The following is a 21,026-nucleotide window of genomic DNA, read 5'->3' as shown; positions in this document are numbered from 1 at the left end:
AGAGAGAGGGAGAGAATCTTAAGCAGGCTCCATGCTCAGCACAGAGCCCACCGTGCAGCCTGATCTCACGACCCTGGGAGCATGACCTGAACTAAAATAAAGAGTCAGACACTCAACTGAGCCACGTAGGCATCCCATTCACCATTTATTTTATAAATATTTGCAATGGGTCTGAGCATGCAAGACAAAGTTTCTGGCTCCTTTTCCTGTGTGTTTAAGTGACTCATTAGTTGGGAGAGCCACCTCATCACCCGGTCAGCCTTGCAGGCTAATCACACTGTAAAATCATTCCTTGATACTCAGCCCAGTTTTTACTTGTCCAGGGACAGATGTGATATTTTATTTGGAAATATGAGAGAAACTAGTATTTCCTGATCTCTCCCTACAAAGAAGGTACAGAGTTTGATTCTTTAGGTGAAGTGAAGTGTATTCATGCATGCAAATTTTTATTTTATTTTTTGGTTTCTTTTCATGGATGCATAAAGAACTGACTGCTGAGAAAGAAACGAGTCCCAGCCCTTCACCCTGTTTGATTGATGTGGCATATTCTTTGGAAGTCTGATTTGTTAAAATATGTGATAATTGTTAATCATTCTCTTAGGACAATGAGGTTTATATTTAATGATAATAATAATGTTTTTTTAATTTTACTTATTTATTTTGAGAGAGAGAGTACAGGAGCATGGACAGAGAAGGGGCAGAGAGGGAGAGAGAGGGAGAAAGAGAATCCCAAGCAGGCTCCGTGCTGTCAGCACAAAGCCCAATGAAGGGCTTTATCTCATGAACCATGAGATCATGATCAGAGCCAGAGTCAAGAGTTAGATGCTTAACTAACTGAGCTACCCAGGCACCCCAACAATAATTATGTTCAACAATGATAGCTAATGTGTATAAAGCCATTCTCTATGTTCCAGGCCTTGTACCAGAACTGTTAACACGCACTAGAGTCAGACAGCTCATGGTGGCAGAACTGAAGTTCATGCCCAAGTCTGTCTGATTACAGAGCCCATATGCAAAGCCATTCTTTTGTATATTCATTCATCCATCCAATAAATGTCAAGCAGTTGTGTGAAAGGAATGTTCCAGGAGCAGAGATATAGCACTGAATAAAATAGACAGAAATCCTTGCTTACATGAACTTATATTCTATTTTGGGGTAGGACGGGATAGGAATAAAGCATGATAAATTAGTATACAGTGTGCTAGAAAGTGATAGTTGGTATGGAAAAGATAAATCCCAGTAAAGGGAGGTGTTGCACTTTTATTTATTTATTTATTTACTTTTGAAACATTTATTTATTTTTGTGATAGAGAGACACAGAGCATGAGCAGGGGATGGTCAGAGAGAGAGAGGGAGACACAATCAGAAGCAGGCTCCAGGCTCTGAGCTCCCAGAGCCTGACGCAGGGCTCGAACCCACCAACTGTGAGATCATGACCTGAGGTGAAGTCTGCCGCTTAACCGACTGAGCCACCCAGGCACTCCAGTGTTGTACTTTTAAATAGAAGGGTGGGGAAGGGCAAAATGAAAAAGATAACATCTGAGCAAAGACTTTAGAGCGACCAGGGACTGAATGCTGTGACTATTGAAGGAACAGCATTCCAAGCAGAGGGAATAGCAATGTAAAGGTTCTCCTTCAGGAGGTGCCTGGCATGTTTGAGGAATAGCAGGCAGGCCATTGTGGCAGCAGGGGAGCGAACAAACACGTGGGGGAGGGCATGGAGGGGCCAAAGTGGGGTTGGGGAGGGTAGTAAATACAGTCAGGGATGGAAGGCCAGATTGTCCTGTAGGGTTTTTCAAGTCAGGATACTTTAAAAAAAAACCCCATAAATTTTGTATAAGAATGCTGTTTGTCACACTGTTATAAGGCAAGCTTTATTCACACGGTGCTGGATGTCTCCAAGAACTGGTGAGTGACGGTGGTTGCTGCTCTGGGAACATCTGGGCCACTGACTTCCTGGGTCAGTCCCTCCTCAGTCAATAACCAGGAGTCAGTGGGGTTTTGGTAGCCAAGAGTCAAATGGGTTTTATTCAACGTTGCAACGAATCTGTAAATCCATTTTTATAGTGCTTTCACATAGTGTTTCTTAAAGTTGAATGTGCATATTAATTACCTGGGGGATCATGTTAAAATGCAGGTTCTGATTCAGTGGGTCTGAGGCGGAGCCCATGAGGCTGCATTTCTAACAAGCTTCCTGGTGAAGTCAGTGCTACTGGTGTCTGTGGTCGGTACCTTGAAAAATGGGGCTTTTGCGTTTGCAGAAGACTTTCCTATACATCATCTCATTTTAATTTGGCTCTTTGTCAAAAGCCTGAGTTAATTGGTTCAGATAGTATCATCTTCATTTACAAATGAAGAAGTCAAAGCTCAGAGGGGTGAGATGGCCTGGCAGGGGTTGTGTGGCCAAATGACAGAGCTCTGACTTGAATTTAGCTCCCTGGCTTCTAGACAACAGCTGCCCTGATGGATTTTAAGATCTAATACATAAAAGCATGCTAATTAATGCTTTCAGCTGGTGCATGTGCGCGCGCACACACACACACTCACACACACAATTTGGGGGGGGGGCGGCAGGCGGAGGGAATGATAAAGCTTTTCTGAGCTGCAGCTGCCCAGAGGCCCGCCTTGGCAGCGGTGTCTGGAAGCGATCCAGTCATCACAACATGCCCTGGAAACGTCTTCCTGTGTGCCTTGCTCCCGCACAGCGCCGGCCCCCACCTTGGATGGGAACATTTTCTTCATGTGCACTTTGCGCATGAGCTAAACTGCGTTTCCTCTACCTCCGAGATAATCTGCTCCTGTGCTCTTGCCCAAGTCTGAAAGTTATTTACTGTCGAGCTGGAAAATGCTGTTCTTCTTACCCAAGGACAGCGCTGTTCTCAGAAATGAGGCACATCACTTCATACTGAGCTCCGCGGCTTTCTGGGACAAGCAGAAATCTTTGAAGCATTTCCAACCAAGTCCTTGGAGAGGTAAACATATTTTTCAGCCGCAGGATTCCAGGTTAAAGAAGTGTGTCCCCCACTTGTTTACAAAGCATCGTAGCAGCTGTTCGGAGGCCTCCACCCCCCCTGGACAGACAAGCGTTTGGAAGAGGCACCGAGGCCTGCCAGGCAGTCTGCTCAGGCTGGCCCCTCCGGGCAGACCTCACCACCACCAGCCACCTGCAGGGCTGAGAGCTCAGTGCCTCAGCGGCAGGGGGCCACGCCTGCCTGGAGGTTCGGATTCAGTGTTGCTGTGCTCTTTTTATTAACGTTAAAAAACTCGTGCCGCCTCTCAGCTTCCGCAGATGACGGTTAAAGGGAAACCCCTACCTCCACCCTCTACTGCTTCCTACTCCCTAGTGAGAGACAGGGCCTCGGGGACACAGGCATTGGTTTCTTGGGCGCTGCAGGGAGAAAACCCCGCACCCCCTTCCCTCTCTCTGTGTGCCTGTGCTGAAAAACTCTGCTCCTGTCCCGTGTGCTCTGGGAAATCCTCGTGGGGCCCGCCGGCTTACAGGGACTGCTGGCTTTCCTAGTTCCTCGAACACTATTCATTAGACTTCCCCTAGACCGTCTTGGAAGGTTGTAACAATAATGTGCTAACAACGCTAGCATGGATGGTGTGGTTACTATTCCCTTCACGTGGTGCTAAGCTCTTTTTATGGACTCTCCCATTTATCGTCAGAAGGAACCTCACAACCCTGGGGTCGTTATCCCCATTTTAAGATAAGAAGATTAAGGCATTGAGAAATTAGAGTTTGCCCAAGGTCATATAGCAAACAAATCAGAGAGCCTGCCTGGCCTGGTACCAGGTGTGTTTGGATACTTGTTATCTTTTAAATATGTAAAGATAATGCCTCTTCTGTTAGGCAGAGACAGTAGTCAATAAACTGAAGACTAGCAGTACTTGAATACATATCCCTGTGTTTCAGCGAAAATGACTATAGAGATGCTTCCACCTTAATAGTACTACCTGCTGTTATTACTACTAATACTAACACTACTAATATGTGGCAGGTCCATATGAGTAGGTAACTATCGAGTTATGTGATGTGTGTGTGTGTGTGTGTGTGTGTGTGTGTATGTGTTTGCTTGCTTCCGACATCTTTGGAAAAACCACCCAATTTCCATTCTTAGTCCATGTAATTGGGGTAAATGTGACCTTCTCCTTCCTCTGAAGCTGGCATCTAATGTTTACCAATAGAATATTCCATGCTCCTGAACATAGGGATGGAGCAGGGTCCAGCCAACCAGAGACTGAGATAGAAGGACAAATTTGAGATTGTGGGTACCAAGAGTGATATGAGCCCGAGTCTACTGGGAGTCACCTTTGCCCCCCATATAGTACCGCCAGCCGACAAAGAAAGCCAACATAGAAGATGGTAAGGTTTAGAGAAGCGAGACATACTTTTAATGAGAGAGAGATTTGAACCTTTGGGTCCAGCTGGGCTTTATTCCTAGACTTTTCAAATATAAGAACAAATCAATTCTCTATTTTTGTTGAAGCTATTTTTGAGTTGGATTTTTCCTCTTATAATTGAGTGAGCCCTGACTAATCATTAGGGAAAAAAAAACCTCTCTCATTAAGAAACTAACACTAAAATTGGAGCATGTGGCCCCTTTTCCTTTAAATAACAGTCATTTGGCCAGCAAGGGTTTGCTCTCATTTTTATCTAGAGTGACATTATCCAATAGTATTTTCTGTGATGATTGGAATATTCTAGAAATGGTCAAGATCTGAATTGTCCAATACAGTGGTCATTGGCCACATGCACTACTGAGCACTTGAGCAGTAGAGTGCAAGTAAGGGACTGAATTTTTAATTTTATTTGTTTTAAACTGAAATATGCACGTGTGGCTGGTGGCTACTGTGTTGGGCAGCAGGCATCTGGGCCACCCTGTCCTTTATGAACAAATGCAGAAACACTTGGTGACTTCACTACAGGAGATGGAATGACCAAAGAATTGTAGCTGACTCTCTCTTTCTGTTAGGTTCTCTGGAGTCCTTCTGCATGGAGAATCCAAAGCTTGTGCCCTTTCTGCTGGAGGAGGCTCAGAGAAGGGGTGACTTGATAAAGTCTTCTCATGGCAAATGACCTCATAGTTCTGTTTGTGCAATGACAGATGGAAGGAAACTTACTTTTTGAATATGGCTACCCCACTCTGGTCTATCTATCCTGAGACCCGCTGTAAGACAGGCCCTGGGAGTTCATTGTGGTTGCAACTCCTTATGGTCTAGATCATGCTAACACTTGTTACAGAAATGAATAAAGAAAAATAGACACAGCAGTATTCAGATTGCTCTTCTTTGTCTTCTAAATGTTCATCTAAATTTGCAGAAAGAAGGTGGAGACAAATCTTAAGACATTACTCAACTAGAAATTCATCTAGTTGTCAAGGGCTTCTGAAATCAGGCAGGCTGGATTTAACTTCTGAGTCTATCATTTAACACACGTGAGACCTCCATGGAGCCATTTATGCTCTTTGAATGATGAGTTTTTTTGCAACTGAAAATGAATAGGGCAACAGCATCTAGCTCATGGTGTCTTACTGAGTATTAAGCGAGACAGTACATGTGAAAGACCTCGCAGAAAGTGCTTGGAAACATTCCCTGTCATCACTGTTTCATATTATTATTGATATCTATGAGGGGTAATGTCTTAAGTAATGAAGGACACAAAACATATTGATGTTTTTTTGTAACTTTCCACATCCGGGCTCCTCACTAGCAGGCAGCATCCTTTCCATCTGAAATTTCGCTGAGAGTCTGAATGAGCTTCCTCTGCACGAATTACTCAGTCTTAACTGAGGTAAATGAAATGAAGATCCCTGGTCAGAATGATGAGTGGCTGCCTAGCATAATTACTGCTTTTCACTGCTTGGCAACTTTCTTTGCATCTTTCAAAGATGTCAGGAGTTCTTGCCAGTGGGGTTTAAAAATAGTTCTTGATCTTTCTTTCCCGAAGGCTGAAGCACTAAACACCTTAACACGACATTAGACAGCAGCTTCCCCTAAAACCCTGGTGAGGAGGCCATGCTCCTGGCCAGGCTGCCTGTCTGGGTGTGGTTCAGAATAATTAGGCTGGAGTTCACAAAGCTTTGATCCTAGAAATATGTATCGCATACCTCCTGCTTTCCAGACACTGTGCTGGCCACTGAGGATACAGGAAGGAATCAAATGGACAGAGTCTGCAGCTGCCCTCATGGAGCATACAGGCTAAGGATGTAGCCCGATGGCCAAGCACGGGGGGTGTTTTAGTGCCTTGTTTACAGGATACTGCTCATCTTCCCAAATCATTTTCTCATTAGGACAGCACTGCCCATGTAGCCTCCAGCAACTATAAATGGGGTGAGAGAACATTATTTGATTGGATGCTGAGGTTTCGCTCAGTTTTTTTATGCTCATCGTTCATAGAGGACATTTTTGTGTTCATGTAAAATAATTTAATGGCTGGACTCATGTGCAGTGGCACAATTCTATGCATTAGAGGAAGGAGGAGCCTTGACAGTCATATGATCACATACTGAGGCCCATAAACTGTTGGCTCATTTTATTCAGACTTGTCTGTCATACGTGCTTCAAAATAGGATGTGGGTGATTGGGTGGCTCAGTCAGTTAAGCATCTGAATTTGGTTTTAGTTCAGGTCATGATCTCACGGTTCATGGGTTCAAGCCCTGCATCTGGCTCTCTGCTGTCAGCGCAGAGCCTGCTTTGGATCCTTTGCCTCCCCCACTCTCTCTTTGCCCCTCCTATGCTTTTTCTCTCTCCCTCTAAAAAATAAATACACATTAAAAAATAGGATGGAAATATTTCAACCTACAAACTTTGGGAAGCAGGTTCATCAGCGTCTATATCTTAATAGCTACAGAATCCGTGTACAGTATTCTCTTTACAAACATTGATGCCGTACTCACACTATGGCAGGATCTTGGAGGCAGCAAGTCTCATTTCTCTGGGAAGAGGCTGTTTTCAATAGCTTGAGATCAGTATAGTTCTGTAAATTTATATGATTGCAAAAACTTCTGTTAATGGGATCCCGTTCCCCATTCCCCCAAAACGCCATGTTGGGATTGCAGTAAAAATTTAAGAAATCAATGGGGCTATGAAGCCAGGCTTCTGCTCTCGTGATCTATTCTGACTTAATTCTGTCAGAGGGGACGGCAGTATGCAGTCGTGCCTTTTACTTAGGTGGACATTGATTGAGTCTCATGAAATACCATTAACAACAGTGACATTCACACAGATTGTCTCGTGTCCTGCACACGATCCTCTGAGGTCAGTACTACGTGTGCTGCCATTTTATAGATGAGGAAGGATATCAGGGTTCTAGAGTTAAAACACAGGCCCACGGTGAGTCTGCGAAACCACGAGGGACCATGCATTTGACCCCAAAGCCCATGCTTTAAAACCACAATACCTGAGGGTATGAGTGCATTGTCGACTTCTTTCTAGTTCCCACTGTGTTTTGTCCATGGTTAAGTTCTCAGTAAATACTGGTCAATTATAAGTTTGAGGCTCTGAGGCAAAGTGCGGTGAGGGATGGGAAAGCTGAGCTTTAATTCAAATTAAAAGTTCTTTTTTTTCCCTGTACCTCCTTGATGCCGCTGTGACCTTCCAATTTCTTTCTACTTTTTTTTTAATGCTTTTTATTTATTTTTGAGAGTCAGAGAGAGACAGTGCGAGCAGGGGAGGATCAGAGAGAGAGGGAGACACAGAACCGGAAGCAGGCTCCAGGCTCTGAGCTGTCAGCACAGAGCCCGATGCGGGGCTCGATCCCATGAACCGTGAGATCTGACCTGAGCCGAAGTCGGAGGCTTAACCAACTGAGCCACCCAGGCGCCCCTCTTTCTACTTTTGAAATTCAGATAAACTGGGTTGGAATCACCAGCCCTGCATCTTGGTTAATACCTTTTCTGACCCCAACCATTTTCTCCTGCTTCCACACAGGCACGGTTTCTGAGCTGATTTGATGCAAAATCTACCCCCTGCAAGTTTCTACAAAGCATCTAAACTCACAATACTGTGTTTCTCTAGTACTCTACCTGAAGGTTTTAGGGTCACATTGCACAGTTAACAATATTTTGCCAGTATCCTGCTGGCAATTGGCCCTAAATCTCATTTTCCCCTTCCACTGCTACCTAGCTCCAGATGCCCAAATCTTACACACACCACTTCCTGAGTCTTCTAAAAGTCCAAATTTGAGGGTTTCCTGGGTGACTCAGTAGGTTAAGCACCCACTTCTAGATTTCAGCTCAGTTCGTGATCTCACAGTTCATGAGATCAAGCCCCATATCAGGCTCTGTGCTGACAGTGTGTAGCTTGCTTTGGATTCTTGTTCTCTCTCTTTCCTCCCCCTCTCCCACCCATGTATGCTCTCTTTCTCTCTCAAAACAAATAAATAAACTTATTAAAAAGATAAAAAATAAATAAGAGTCCAAATCTGAGTTCCTACTGGGTACTCTTCTTGAAGCTCTCCCATGAAGCAGCATGCATTCTCTTTCTTTGTTCTGACTTTGGGAAGTCTGGTGAATAAAATCTCGACATTTCTGCACTCACAAGTGTTTAATAATTATATGTAATTGTCATATAATCTTTATAATAACTCTAGGAATTATATGTTTTGTCCTTATTTTATATTTATTTATTTTTGAGAGAGAGAGAGAGAGAGACAGATTAGTGTAGGGGCAGAGAGAGAGGGAGACACAGAATCCAAATCAGGCTCCAGGCTCTGAGCTGTCAGCACAGAGCTTGATGCAGGGCACCAACCCACTCACCGTGAGATCATGACCTGAACTGACTGAGCCACCCAGGTGCTCCGTCCTTATTTTATGACTAAAAAAAAAGATTCAGAAATATAATTTATCCAGGTTATCACTGAGGGAGCTGTGCAGAGAACTTTTGCTTTTCACCCAGACTCTGATGCTTTTCCCACTCCCTCGTACCTCCCTCATCCAGCCCAGGAGCAGAAAGGACTTTTTCTCAGCTATCTAGCTGTTTCCTCTTTGGATAAGATGATTTGCTGTAAGGGACTGTCTCGGACATTGCTGGGAGCTTGGCATCCCTGGTCCCACCCACAAAATGCTGTTCCAGTCATTGTGACAACCAATGAATGTCCCTATGCATGTCTGGGGGTCACTTTTTAAGGAGGGGTAGTCCCTACTCCATGAAAAAGAACAGCTGATTGCTAGAGAGAAGTGGACAGATAAATGCTCATTTCTGTACTACTCAATTCATTGTAGGGCTGATATGAATATAGTGGCCTCCACTAATGTTAAAATAGTATCAGGAAGCAGAATGGTCAGGGGAGGACAGAAGACAGTCAGAAAAGTAGAATATAGCCCTCCTTTACCCCAACTTAACACATAGAACCTATGGAAGGTCCAGAATACAAGGTCATTCTCTCTCCAGAATTAAGCTGTGGGTGGAGTTCAAGGTGGCAGGGAGCAAGGCCAGGAAGGGGTGCTCTGGGAAGCAGCAAGAAGGGAGGAGCCAGCACGTAGTGGTGGGAAAGTCACTGGAGAAGGGGAAGAAGGTCGATCTAGTTTTTGCTGGGTTCCAAGTCACTGTGGAATCTTGAGTACTCTCCTTCTGACCTGCAGAATAAGAAAATTGCATCAGGGGATGGCTAAGAGTCTTCTTAGCTGTGTTTCTTAGTTTAGGGAGCTTGGGGAGGGGTGGATTAGAAATGCTGGTTATTTTGTTTACTGAGAGTTCTTAATCCTTTGGTTGTTGTGTACAGTGTAGCCTGCTGATGGCTTCCATATTTCTTAGTGCTTCAGTCTGAATCACCTTTATCCCTTAGGAGGAAGGAAAGTCCAAATCCATGATTTGATTCTGTTCAGAAACCATAACCCTCCCGCCCAGGCTCAGGGCCTGTGCTGTACTATTTATTCCTGCTGGCAAGTCACAGGCTCTGGGTTAGGGAGATACATGATCTTAAATGTTAGCAGAGTCAGATGTGCTTAATAGAAACAGTCTGGCTAACTCGCAACAGATTCTCAGCCCTCTTGGCTGTCCTCCAGAAATCATGTCTGGTAGGATTTCTGCAACAGATCTGATAGTTGCTGACTTAGAGAACGTGTAAGCTGTTTGTGAATTCATGGTGAATGGTCCTAATTCCAGACACAAATTCCCATTGACAGTAAGAGACTAGAAATGTACAGAAAATGCATTGAAAGCTTATTTGTGAAGTGTGTGTGTGTGTGTGTGTGTGTGTGTGTGTGTGTGTGAGAGAGAGAGAGAGAGAGAGAGAGAGAAGGAGAAATATGAAAATAACTTAAGTTCGTAGAGGTTAGATACCTTCTAAGTGGAATATTTTGTCAAGATAGCTACATAGGGAATGAATAGACTAGAATGATGAGGTCTAATAATTTTTCAACACAGGATATAACTTAACCTCACAAGACATAACCGAACATAGCATGCTGTACCAGAAGACCAGTATGCAATTTTTGGTAATTGAGAGAAACAGGGCAGGTAGACATAAGACATAGGAAAGTTGATACAATTTACTAGAATTTGCAAATTTGTTTCATTTATTTTGGATTCTAGAACATCAGGGAAACTTTTTGGCAAATCATTGGATTATTTTCTAAGGATTTTTCTCCATTTTTAAGCACTTAATGATTTTTGGGTTCACTGCATATTTCATAGAGCCTGACCCTATCCAAGATAGAGTACATGCTACTACACAGTCATGTGTACGAATGTGTGCATGTGTGTGTGGGTGCAAAGGGTAATTTCTAGAGTTAGGAAGGGAGATGGGAAATGGTTATTTTAGTCTCTGCAGATTTGCTACTTGTTTGCTAAAATGTAGTTCCAAAACAGCAGAGGAAAAATAATATTAATACCTAATAATTGACGTGTGCCTTATCACCTTTTGGTCAGTTTTCTTGCTGTTAAGTTCCTTCTGGAAACAACTTCTTAGGATGAGCAGATGCACGGATATAGTTGTGTAGACAAATGCATTGTTATTTCTTTGAAGACTAACAGAGTTTGAAGAGACATCTTAATTCTTGGCATGAATCTAGAGTCATCAGTTAGAAGAGTGATGTTGGTCAGTTAATTTTGGAGAGTAAGAACTTAGCTGGTTTTGCTGGTAGAAAATTTCTTCTCAGCTTGTGTGTATGAAGACTGTGTTATTAGTCTTCAGAAGTGTGTTAGCTCCTTCAGATGACAGGTTGGCAATAAACACATTTATGGAGTATTAGGTTAGTAACATCTAAATGGAACTTTAAACTTGAAGGACTTAAAATAACTTCTATTGTTCAATCAACTGATATATTGTACACAGACTACTTACTCTTGAGTCAGTACAGAAAAGTCCAGTAAATTTAAAAACAATAAGTCAGGAATCAAATGACTTGAGTGTCTTAATACTTATTCTGGTTACCTAATGTATGTACCAACTATTCCTAAATGTAATGGCTTAGGATAACTTGCTATTTTCTCTAATAGTTTTGTGGGTTGACTGTGATTTAAAGAGGACCTTGTCTTACATGGCATCAACTGGATGGTTTGCTCTTGAGTTTCTCCATCTAAAGGCTCGACCAGGTGGGCTCACTCACATGGCTGGCAGTTGATTGTGGCCGTCGGCTGGGAGTTTAGCTGGAATGTCCACTGAAGTACCTACATGTGTTCCAGTGGCTTCTCCATGTGGCTTGACCTTCCCACAACCATGGGAGTTGGGCTCCCAAAATGCTTCCTAGAGCTAGCATTCCAAGAAAGAGTAGCTACCTGCGGGTCTCCTTCTGATCTTGCCCTTTAACTCCAAGAATGTCACCTTTGCTGCATTATGTTGGTCAAAGACAAGTCAGAAAGGTGGACCTAAGTTTAATGGGAAGAGAATTGGATTCCACTTCATGATGGGGAAGTGTCAAGGTGGTGCTGTAGCAGAACATGTGGAATGGGAGATACTGTGGGCATCTATGGAAAATACAGTTTGTCACAATGCTTTCAACTCAGTACTTAGTTGTTTTATGCATATGGATGAAGTCTTTATTTCCAAAAAAATCACACGATCACTGTTAAGACCTTCTTGGAAAAAGGATAATGATAAAAAGATGTAATCCAGCAAGGTAAGAACAGAGTGGTGGTGGCTTCTGACATCATGCTGACTGGTTTTGAATTCAGATTTTACTCCCCTAAGACCTGTGGGACATTGGTCGAGTAGAGCTATATAATTTGTGTGGCCCAGGGCAAAATGAGTGGTTTTCCAAAACTTAGCAAGAATTTTAATTTAATGGCACCAAATCATTAAACCAAGCATGAGGTCCTTTTAGATGCAAGGCTTGTGACTGCACAGGTTACTTACCTATGAGGCACCCCTCAACGTACATAACTTCTCTGAGCCTCACTCATGTCTTGAACTTGGGAATAATACTATCTTTTAAGGTGATTTTAAAGAAAACTTGAAATGATGTTATGTACCTATTTAGTAAGCTTCTCAATATGCTTTCAAGCTATTAATAAGCTCATAGAAGGTGCTTAATAAATAAAAGTATTAAAAGGTGGTAGTAGTAGTAGTTGAATTAAAATATAAATGAGAATTTATTTGGGGGGACTTATAGCAAGAGGTTTTTTTCTTTTAATTTCCTGCTCAAAGAAATAAGAGCTTCTTGCAGGCCACAAGCATACCCGGAACCTATCCCTGAGTAGAAAATATATGAAATTTAGAGGAATGCTTGACACATGCTTAGTCATTCCCCTTATAATATTTGCAATCATAAAAATGTCTACTCTGATGCTTTCCAACTTCAGTAGAATTTCTTTTCCATGGAGTACCATAGACAAGCAGGTTTCCAGGCTTCAAATTTAGACATTTTAGCTACTTGAACTATTGAAAAGAATGTTTTATATCAAAGGCAGAAATTATATATTTCTCTTTAATATTTAACAGCTGAAATGATTTAAGCTCAAATGTCATCTTCAAACCCTAAAAACACCTTTGGGGAGAGACAACATTAAAACTTTTAAATCCTAAAGGACGTCTTAAAAAGTCATGAGTTAATGAAAACAGGACCATTCATTCTCTGAAAACAATTTCTTTGAAATATTTTCCTTACCTGGAAAACTATTGAGAAGTCATAGCTCAAAGATGAGATATCTGTGTACCTCCATTTTCCTAATGAGTTATCAACACAATATTTCAGACAAAATAACTGAACATATAATATTTTATTCAAATTTAGTTATTAGATAGGAGAAGATAAGCCCTGTGAGGTGATTGTATTTCCTTTCCTCTCATTTCAAAGGTTTTCTCTCTGTTCCCCTCTCCTCTCTACCCACCCTCTTGTAATTTATCTAAATTATCCCCAAATAAGAGTATCAGGTGTTTGTTTCTTTGGTGATATCACCCCTCATTCATATTAGTACTGTCAAAATCCAGCCAAGAATCTACATATCAGTCTTCTGCCTTGTGCTCAGGAAGGCCTAGAGGACAAATACCTCCATGAAGTGAATTGTGAGGATTTTGAATGAACTTCCTACCCGGTTCATGGAGGGTCAGATCCTCCTAGTAAAATGCCCAACACCCAGAGGTGCTAAGTTTATAAACTCTGGGTGGATAAGGACGTGCTCCCCCATGCAGGCTCAGCATCTGTATGACCAACCTTATCCTTTATGGGGTTGACTACAGAAGATCTGAGCGGGGGCAAACCAAAGGGCATTAAAGTGCTCTCTTTGTCACCAGAAAAGATTCCTGTGTCTTTTTGTGTTATGTCAGAGTCTAGCTTCACATTATCCATTGATGTGATCCGGAACCCCAAAGTCTGTCTTCTCAGCTCGTGGCCCCTCATTCTGTTGCCTGCTCTCCCTGGAGCTCTGCTAGGGGTCTGTGCCCTTTCATGCCCGGCCTTGTCTGTATCCTTATATTATGGACGTCATTCCCACATCTGCCTCACGTATCTGCAGTCTTTGCCTCACACCACATCCTACTGACCTGACCTCAGCTACAACACCTGGTCATTTCACCCCTGCAGACTAGTGAGAGCTCTTTATTCCCATGTACATTTGGCCAGGTGGCTTATTCCTCTAGGGACCTACTATAGGTTGGACTGTGTTCTCCTCACATTCATACACTCAAGTCCCAATCCCCAGTCTTTAGGATGTGACCTTCTTTGAAGATAGGGTGTTCGTGGAGATAATCAAGTTAGAATGAGGTCATTAGGGTGGGCTGTAATCCAGGCTGACTGGTGTCCTTTAAGAAAGGGGGGACTTTGGAGACAGACTAATATACAGGAAGAACACCGTGAGCACATGCAGGTGTACACAGAAGGACCTGGACCAGATCCTTCCTCATGGCTTGTGGAAGGACTAACCCCACGAACACCTTGATCTTAGACTTCCAGCCTCCAGAACTGTGAGACAAGATGGTCTTATTGCATAGGCTGCCCAGTTCCTGGTATTTCATTATGGCAGCCCTAGCAAACAAATCAGGGACCCCCTCCTACACAGCCTTCAACTCCCTTTCTCAGCTCTTCTACAGCATTCAAAGGTTCAAAGCCTGTGTGGTGGCTCTTTCTATGCTGGGAAGCATGTCGGCATCCACAAGGTAAGGTTTATTTCTGGGTCCGCAGCGCACAGTTTTCTGAAACGCATTTGGCCTGTTGCTTGCAGGTCTCTGGGCTCTCTTGAAACACGTGTTTCTGAAAGGGCTCCCGGAATGATGTCTACATCTCTAGTTCTACATCCAGCTCGGTCTTTTCTTTGAAGATAAAGTATCCAGTTAATCTCTCCTGAACACCTTTCCCTCTCTTCCCTGGCTTCCTCCTAACTGGACTGCAGGAAAGCAACTCAGCCCTCAAACCCCCGTCAGTGAGGACACTGGCAGTGTCTGGCTCTGCTGCTTCATCAAGGAGGGTGACAGTGGGGCCAGTCATGCCATCAGGGCCACAAATCAAACGTAGCCCATTCGCTGCAGTCAGATACAATATTGTTTCCTCTGCCCCCCCACGAGCAAGTGGTCAGGGCCATAATTACTCCTGATGGCAGGTGGCAGGTCTACATCACATCTTGACATTAGCTTTTAGCTATTTTTTTTATAGCTGCCAGTGTGCTCAGTCAAATACCTGTCTGTCATCACAATCAGACAGGTCTTAATGTCTCCGCATTACAGAGGAGGACCTCGGCTCCCTTCCAGCCCGTTTATTATGGTCCCAGCGTAGCATTTTATCACACATTCCTTACGCATAGCCTCCTCTCCACCACCACGGAAATCTTCCAAGTTGGCAGCTTTAGTGTCTACTGCCATTAATCTTCACTAGGCTGGGATCACGGGGCAAAGGATGATTTATTGCAATTACCTGTTATAGTGCAGAGCTCAGGTGAGCTGGGCTCACACGCATTTACTGGGCCGCCTTCCATTCTTCCACAGCCAAGGAGTAAAACGTGTTTGCTTTGTTTCTATGTATATCGGCTTGCATTTCGCCCATCAAATGTTAGTTAATTAACGGAGAAGTGGAAAAATAGATTTCGATCGCATTAGGGTTATGTATAGACATGGTGAAGCCTGGCTGTTCAAAGCCAGAACTGACACTGACATTTGACAGTCCATTTAATTTCTTTGTTATTTCGGCATTTTAAGAAACATCCAAAGGAAATTCGAAATTGCACTTACCTGCCACTTCCTGCACCATCTGCTCCAGGTGATTAAAACCAATCTGCATATAGTGTGTTTCATTTCCAATTTCTCGCTCCCTGGGAAGGCGCGGGGCAGTGCATGAAGTGGATAATGTGTGCTTGAGTTCTGCTCGTGAGCGGGAGAGACAAGGGGTGGGGGTGGAATGAAAAGGGAGAAGACGAAAGTTCCATGATAAGCTCTTCAGAGCAGAAAAAAGTGTGTTCCTTATAGTGGCCCATTGTTTTCCCATCACCAGCCTGGAAGACGGCTTCTTATCTGTCCTCAGGTAAAAAGCCCCTGTACTCGAATGTCCCTGGCCCAGTGAGAAAGTGACAATTTTCTGGATAGATTAATGGAATTAGAATGCATTTTTGCCATTGTATATGGGATCTGATTCATTTGCAAGTCGGATATAATTTGTAGGAGACACTATCTGATGTCTCCGTTATGGACAATAAATCATTTGTCTCCTACTGGAGTGGGGAGAAGTGAACTAAGGGATCTCCCTCTCTCTCTCCCGCACCTCTGATGAAGCAGCTGTGAGCTGTCCTGTGAAGCGGCCCGTGTGGCAAGGAACTCCGGGAAGGAGTTGAGGCCCTCTGACCCAACGCCTGTGGGAAACGACTTGGAAGTACTTCTTCTCCAGGTGAGCTTTGAGGTGGATTGCAACCCCAGCTGGTGCCATGACCCTGGTGCTGTGAAAGACCTTGAGCCAGAGCATCAACAAGCCACACCCAGCGCCCCCCCCCCCCAGAAACTGCAAGATTATGCATGTTGTTGCCTGAAGCCATTGTACTTTGGAGCCATAGATTATATATTATATAGCCATAGACAATACGACGTGGAAAAGTTAACCACACGGGAATCTTTCACTAGCTCTGTTTACTATAGAAAGGAATTTGGGAAAAGGTACATTTGCCTTGGAATCCCGTGAGGAGAATTAATTGAGACCAATGAAGAGGTACTGGTAAAACATTAAACAAATCTGAATGCCATCGATGCCAGTCAAACAGAAAGTAGCCTTGTCACCGAGCGGGGGACTTGCAGTGGTGCCAGGGCCATGGCGCCATGTCCCCTTTAGTCATGAGGGGCTCCAGGCAGTTCTGGGAGAAGGGGTGAGCTAGCATGCAGGTACTTGCGAGGCTCAGGGAAGAGGTTATCAACTGGAATGAACGTGTCCGTATTTGAACAGTCAGCACGGCCATGTTGGTGCCTCCCTTCAGCCCTCGGCCAGTTCAAAGGCGCTTATTTCAGGTCGTATCATCTGCATCAGAAGGCACAGACTCCGGGCAGGAGTGGGGAGGTAGCAGCCCCTTTTTGTTTTTCCCTCTGACCTACTGAGGAGACAGCCATGGGTCCAAGGCTCTCACTGGCCACAATCAGCTGCCTTTTCCATTTGCTTATCAGTAAGCGGTCTATTACGGGCGCAGAGGTTTGGGAGAACGTACCTCTCACAGCTGGGAGCCCAGCCTTCACTCTGACACCCTTTCTCCGCTTGCCAGGCGTTAGTGAAGGTAATGCTGCAGTAGGCAGGAGCTTGGGCAAAGGCAGGCCTTTTAAACATTCAGCTGCGTGCTTGAACTGGGGAAGTCACAGCTGCTCCTCGCTTTGGATAATGCCAGGGAAATTGGTAAATAAATAAATAACTGGGGCCCCGGGTTCATTTACTAAATACCCTAATATGTGCAAGCAAGCCGCATCAGGCACATCAAAGGAAAATAAAAGCATAATTTAGTAATAACATGGTCTCCTGCAGCCTCCTGCTTAACTCACGTGTTAAAAGAGGTAAATCAGGGGTTTTGAAGCACCGTTTTATACTTAGTCTTCTTTTTCTTTCTTTCTTTCTTTCTTTCTTTCTTTCTTTCTTTCTTTCTTTCTTTCTTTCTTTCCTTCCTTCCTTCCTTCCTTCCTTCCTTCCTTCCTTCCTTCCTTCTTTCTTTCCTTCTTTCTTTCCTTCTTTCTTTCCTTCTTTCTTTCCTTCTTTCTTTCTTTCTTTCTTTCTTTCTTTTTTTAAAAAAAGAACGGGATCTGGGACCACTTCCTATGTTAGCAGGATCTGGCACGTTTTCCTTCCTGTGAAAGGGGAAACTTTAAAAAATGATTGTTAACAATTATCCTTTATTTATCCTTCAGCTAGGGAATCTCCCCTCATGTAAGAAGTGTGCCAATATTTAAAGTGTTTGCAAGTAGTTGAGGGACTTGGCGTCCGCCACGGCAGGAATTGGGTTTCCGTTTGGGTGTGGAAGAAACAGAGCAGAGCTCATGCTCTGACTGAGGAAACTAATCCACAGAGGGGGAAGTAAAGACACAGTCCCTGGGGGGGCAAGATAAATGCAACTTCTCCAGAGACACCTTCCAAACTGTCTGCCCATTCCCAGGGACCTCCCAACCTGTGGGTGGTCTGATGTCCGGGGACAGACAGCAAAGGGACAGCAGTGGGAGCACCGATGGTAGGACTTCCCTTTTTGCAATCAGCCACAGCTAGTGCATGATCAGCCTCGTCTCCCGCTGTCCTCCAGCTTGCCAACGTCACCCCCGGGGCCCCCCTGCACTGGAAAGCTATCCTGGATTCATCACGCTCCGGGTTTGTGGCCGGATCCCTCCCTTGGATCATACCTGTTTGACACTGGCCACACCCCTGTGCATCAGCCCCGTTGTGCCCTGATTTCTCACTGCCTGTCCTCTGAGCACTAGGTTTTTCACTTCTAGCATACTACCTGGTTTGGTATTTTAAAGTGCTCCTTCTGCACCCCTTCCCAATTAAAATGACATATTTCTGTCTATTGTGTTCGTCATTGAATGTACCTGTCGTATGGAGACACGTGGGCTCTGGAGGTAGGCTGCCTGGACTCAAACGCCAACCTTTCTCGGGCAAATCACTTTGAGTCTGCTAAGCCTCAGCTTCCCATTGTTAAAATGGAAATTTCTCCACATCTCAACTTTTTTTCTTGAGATGGGAATCAGTAATCTCTAACTCATAGGGTCATTGTGAGAATTAAATGATATAATATGTGTAAAATGTTTCATGTGCTGACTGGCCACATAGGAAGCCCTTAGTAATTGACATACACATATGTGACTTAATACCACTGATTTTTCTTTTAATATTAGGTTATTTTATTCTCTTAACTAGGTAAGTATGTGGTTACTAGCCAAGTCCCCTGGTGCAGGAGGAGTTAAGTAACTTGCCCAAGCTCAGACATTTATTGAGTGAGGTTTGACTATAGATCTGAATCCAGAACCTTTCTCCAGGTTCTCTTAAAATGATGAATACTTTACTCTCTCTTATTCTTCATTTTGGCCAGTGGCTGATGAAGTATTTATGCTTCAAATGGCTTACCTATACGAAAGGATGAATAGAGAGAGTTGAGAAGTCAACACAGGTGTAATTAGGCAGATTATCTGCTGTTGATAGCGACTCCCCCAGATGTCAACAAAACAAGCTCTGAAATAGAGTAGAGCTGGTAGTAAACTTGACAGCAAGCCATGGCTTGGAAGATTATGAATCACTGTTCATGGAAGGAAGCAATAATGTAATTAATTCAACCCGTGGATAAATAGTAATTTAGATTTAGGATCTACTTGATACCTGTATTGGTTCAAGTGGAAATGTTGAACACATCAACCAATTGGAGCGGCCAACCATGCCATAAAGAGCACATCTATCGGGAAAACCTATCCCCATCCATCCAGAGCCTTCTTCCCACCTTCATGCCAGAGGTGATTCTACACATTCACCTGAGGGGGGTGCCCATTAAGTTTCATGTCTTCCACTTACCTTCTTGAACTCAGTATATTTTTTTCTTAGAATACATCTGAAGTGATTGCTTGAGGGGGGTGATGACATCCCTGGCTTGTCATCCTGTGAGGACAAGTGAAGGCATCAAGAGGCTCCTTTGGACAAGCTGCTCTTGACCTCAGTGTTTTCATTGAAAAAATGAGGAACTCTGAAATTAAAAATCTCTTTCTTTTCCAGACTGTATTGGGCTACAGAAGGAATGTGCAAACTAATAAAGAACAGAGGAATAAGAGAAGTAAATCCTGCATAAAGTAGAGTCTTTCTGAACCAATAGGTCAACATTCAGAGTTAATAAAAAGTTGTGCCAAATCAGAAGTTTCTTAGATCAAATGTGGAACATGCAAACCAGAGGCATATAAATATTACTTGGTCTTATTTTGTTTGGCTTGAAAATAGTTTAAAAAATAACTTGAGTTTCATTGCTGGTCTTTATAAATCAGGAGATTTTTATGAAAAATTTTGAAAAATAGGAAAATCTGGTGTCAGTAGACCTCCGTTTCCATGAACAATAGTTAGTTGGGGCTGAGTAATAACTATCTCCTTAGACAGAGGCTGGGCTACCAGTTCCATCCACTCCTGGGTAGGACACTTTCTATTGTCTCCCACTTCTCAGGATTGGTGCATTTGCACTGATCTTGGCATTCACTTCATTGTTTTCTTATAGCATATTGTTTTTTCTTATACTGTACTATTTTTCTTATACTTAACTCATTTGTGTTACTGTAGGCTTGTTAATTTGTGACCTCAGTGCTAGATAAATACCAACTATATATCATTCAGAAGTTTAGAATCAGCATATTCAACCCAGAGGAAGATCCATTCTATGAGGAGGGTTACTTACTTGAGTTCTATCCAATGTGGGTTCTGGAAAAGTGATTGTAAGGGCCATTTGGGTCCATCCAGTTCAGGTTACTATCCTGAACACTTGAAAGTGTTCTTTCAATTTAGGACACTCTAAGGACAACTGTATATGTGAGTGGAGAACACTAAACCTGGCACATTGAATGAAATGGCTAGACAGTTCATTTGAATATTTATAATGCCTACCATTGCTCTGATCCTTATATTGTACCAAACTCATCACATCTATTATCTCATTAATTCTTTATAACAGCCCTGTATGAGTACTGTGATAACTGATAATATTAATATTGGGTAGAACTCAATATTAGCCAACATTTTATAGATGAGGAAATCAAGAAACTGATAGCGTTAGTGGTTGCCCACATCACTCAGTGGACAAGTACCAGAGCTGGGAATCCCAGCCCAGCAGTCAGACTCAGAGCCTTTCTTAATCACCACTTCCCTGACCTCTCATCTACCAGGGAGGTGGATTCAGTAGTAGTTCCAAGGCACAGCAGGACACATCCTCAGGTGGGGAAATTTGTGAAGAATAAACTAAGCACCTGGGTGACTCAGTCATTTAAATGTCCGACTTCAACTCAGGTTGTGATCTCACAGTTTGTGAGTTCAATCCCTGCATCAGGGCCTCTGCAGTCAGCATGGAGCGTGCTTCAGATCTTCTGTCTCCCTTTCTTTCTGCCTCTCTTTCCCTCCCTCCATCCCTCTCTCTCTCTTTCAAAAATAAACATTAAAAAAAGCCCTCAATATCTTTTAAAAA

At 43.4% G+C, this 21,026-nt stretch overlaps 1 long non-coding RNA gene across 3 annotated transcripts in view; it reads left to right on the top strand.

Annotated features, from left to right (window-relative positions):
- The window catches only part of LOC115279188, a 42,601-nt gene extending 22,972 nt beyond the window's left edge, over positions 1-19,629 (top strand). For 2 of the 3 annotated variants that reach the window (XR_003903277.1, XR_003903275.1), the window contains one exon: positions 16,144-16,326. This is a non-coding gene — a long non-coding RNA (uncharacterized LOC115279188). Of the gene's footprint in view, positions 1-16,143; positions 16,327-19,582 lie in introns of those variants that run through there. The other variant, XR_003903276.1, reaches the window with a different exon arrangement.
- The last annotated feature ends 1,397 nt before the right edge of the window (positions 19,630-21,026 follow it).

Source organism: Suricata suricatta, chromosome 15 (assembly GCF_006229205.1).
Source record: "Suricata suricatta isolate VVHF042 chromosome 15, meerkat_22Aug2017_6uvM2_HiC, whole genome shotgun sequence".
Classification (NCBI taxonomy): domain Eukaryota; kingdom Metazoa; phylum Chordata; class Mammalia; order Carnivora; family Herpestidae; genus Suricata; species Suricata suricatta.
This window is presented reverse-complemented; position numbering and strand designations above follow the sequence as displayed.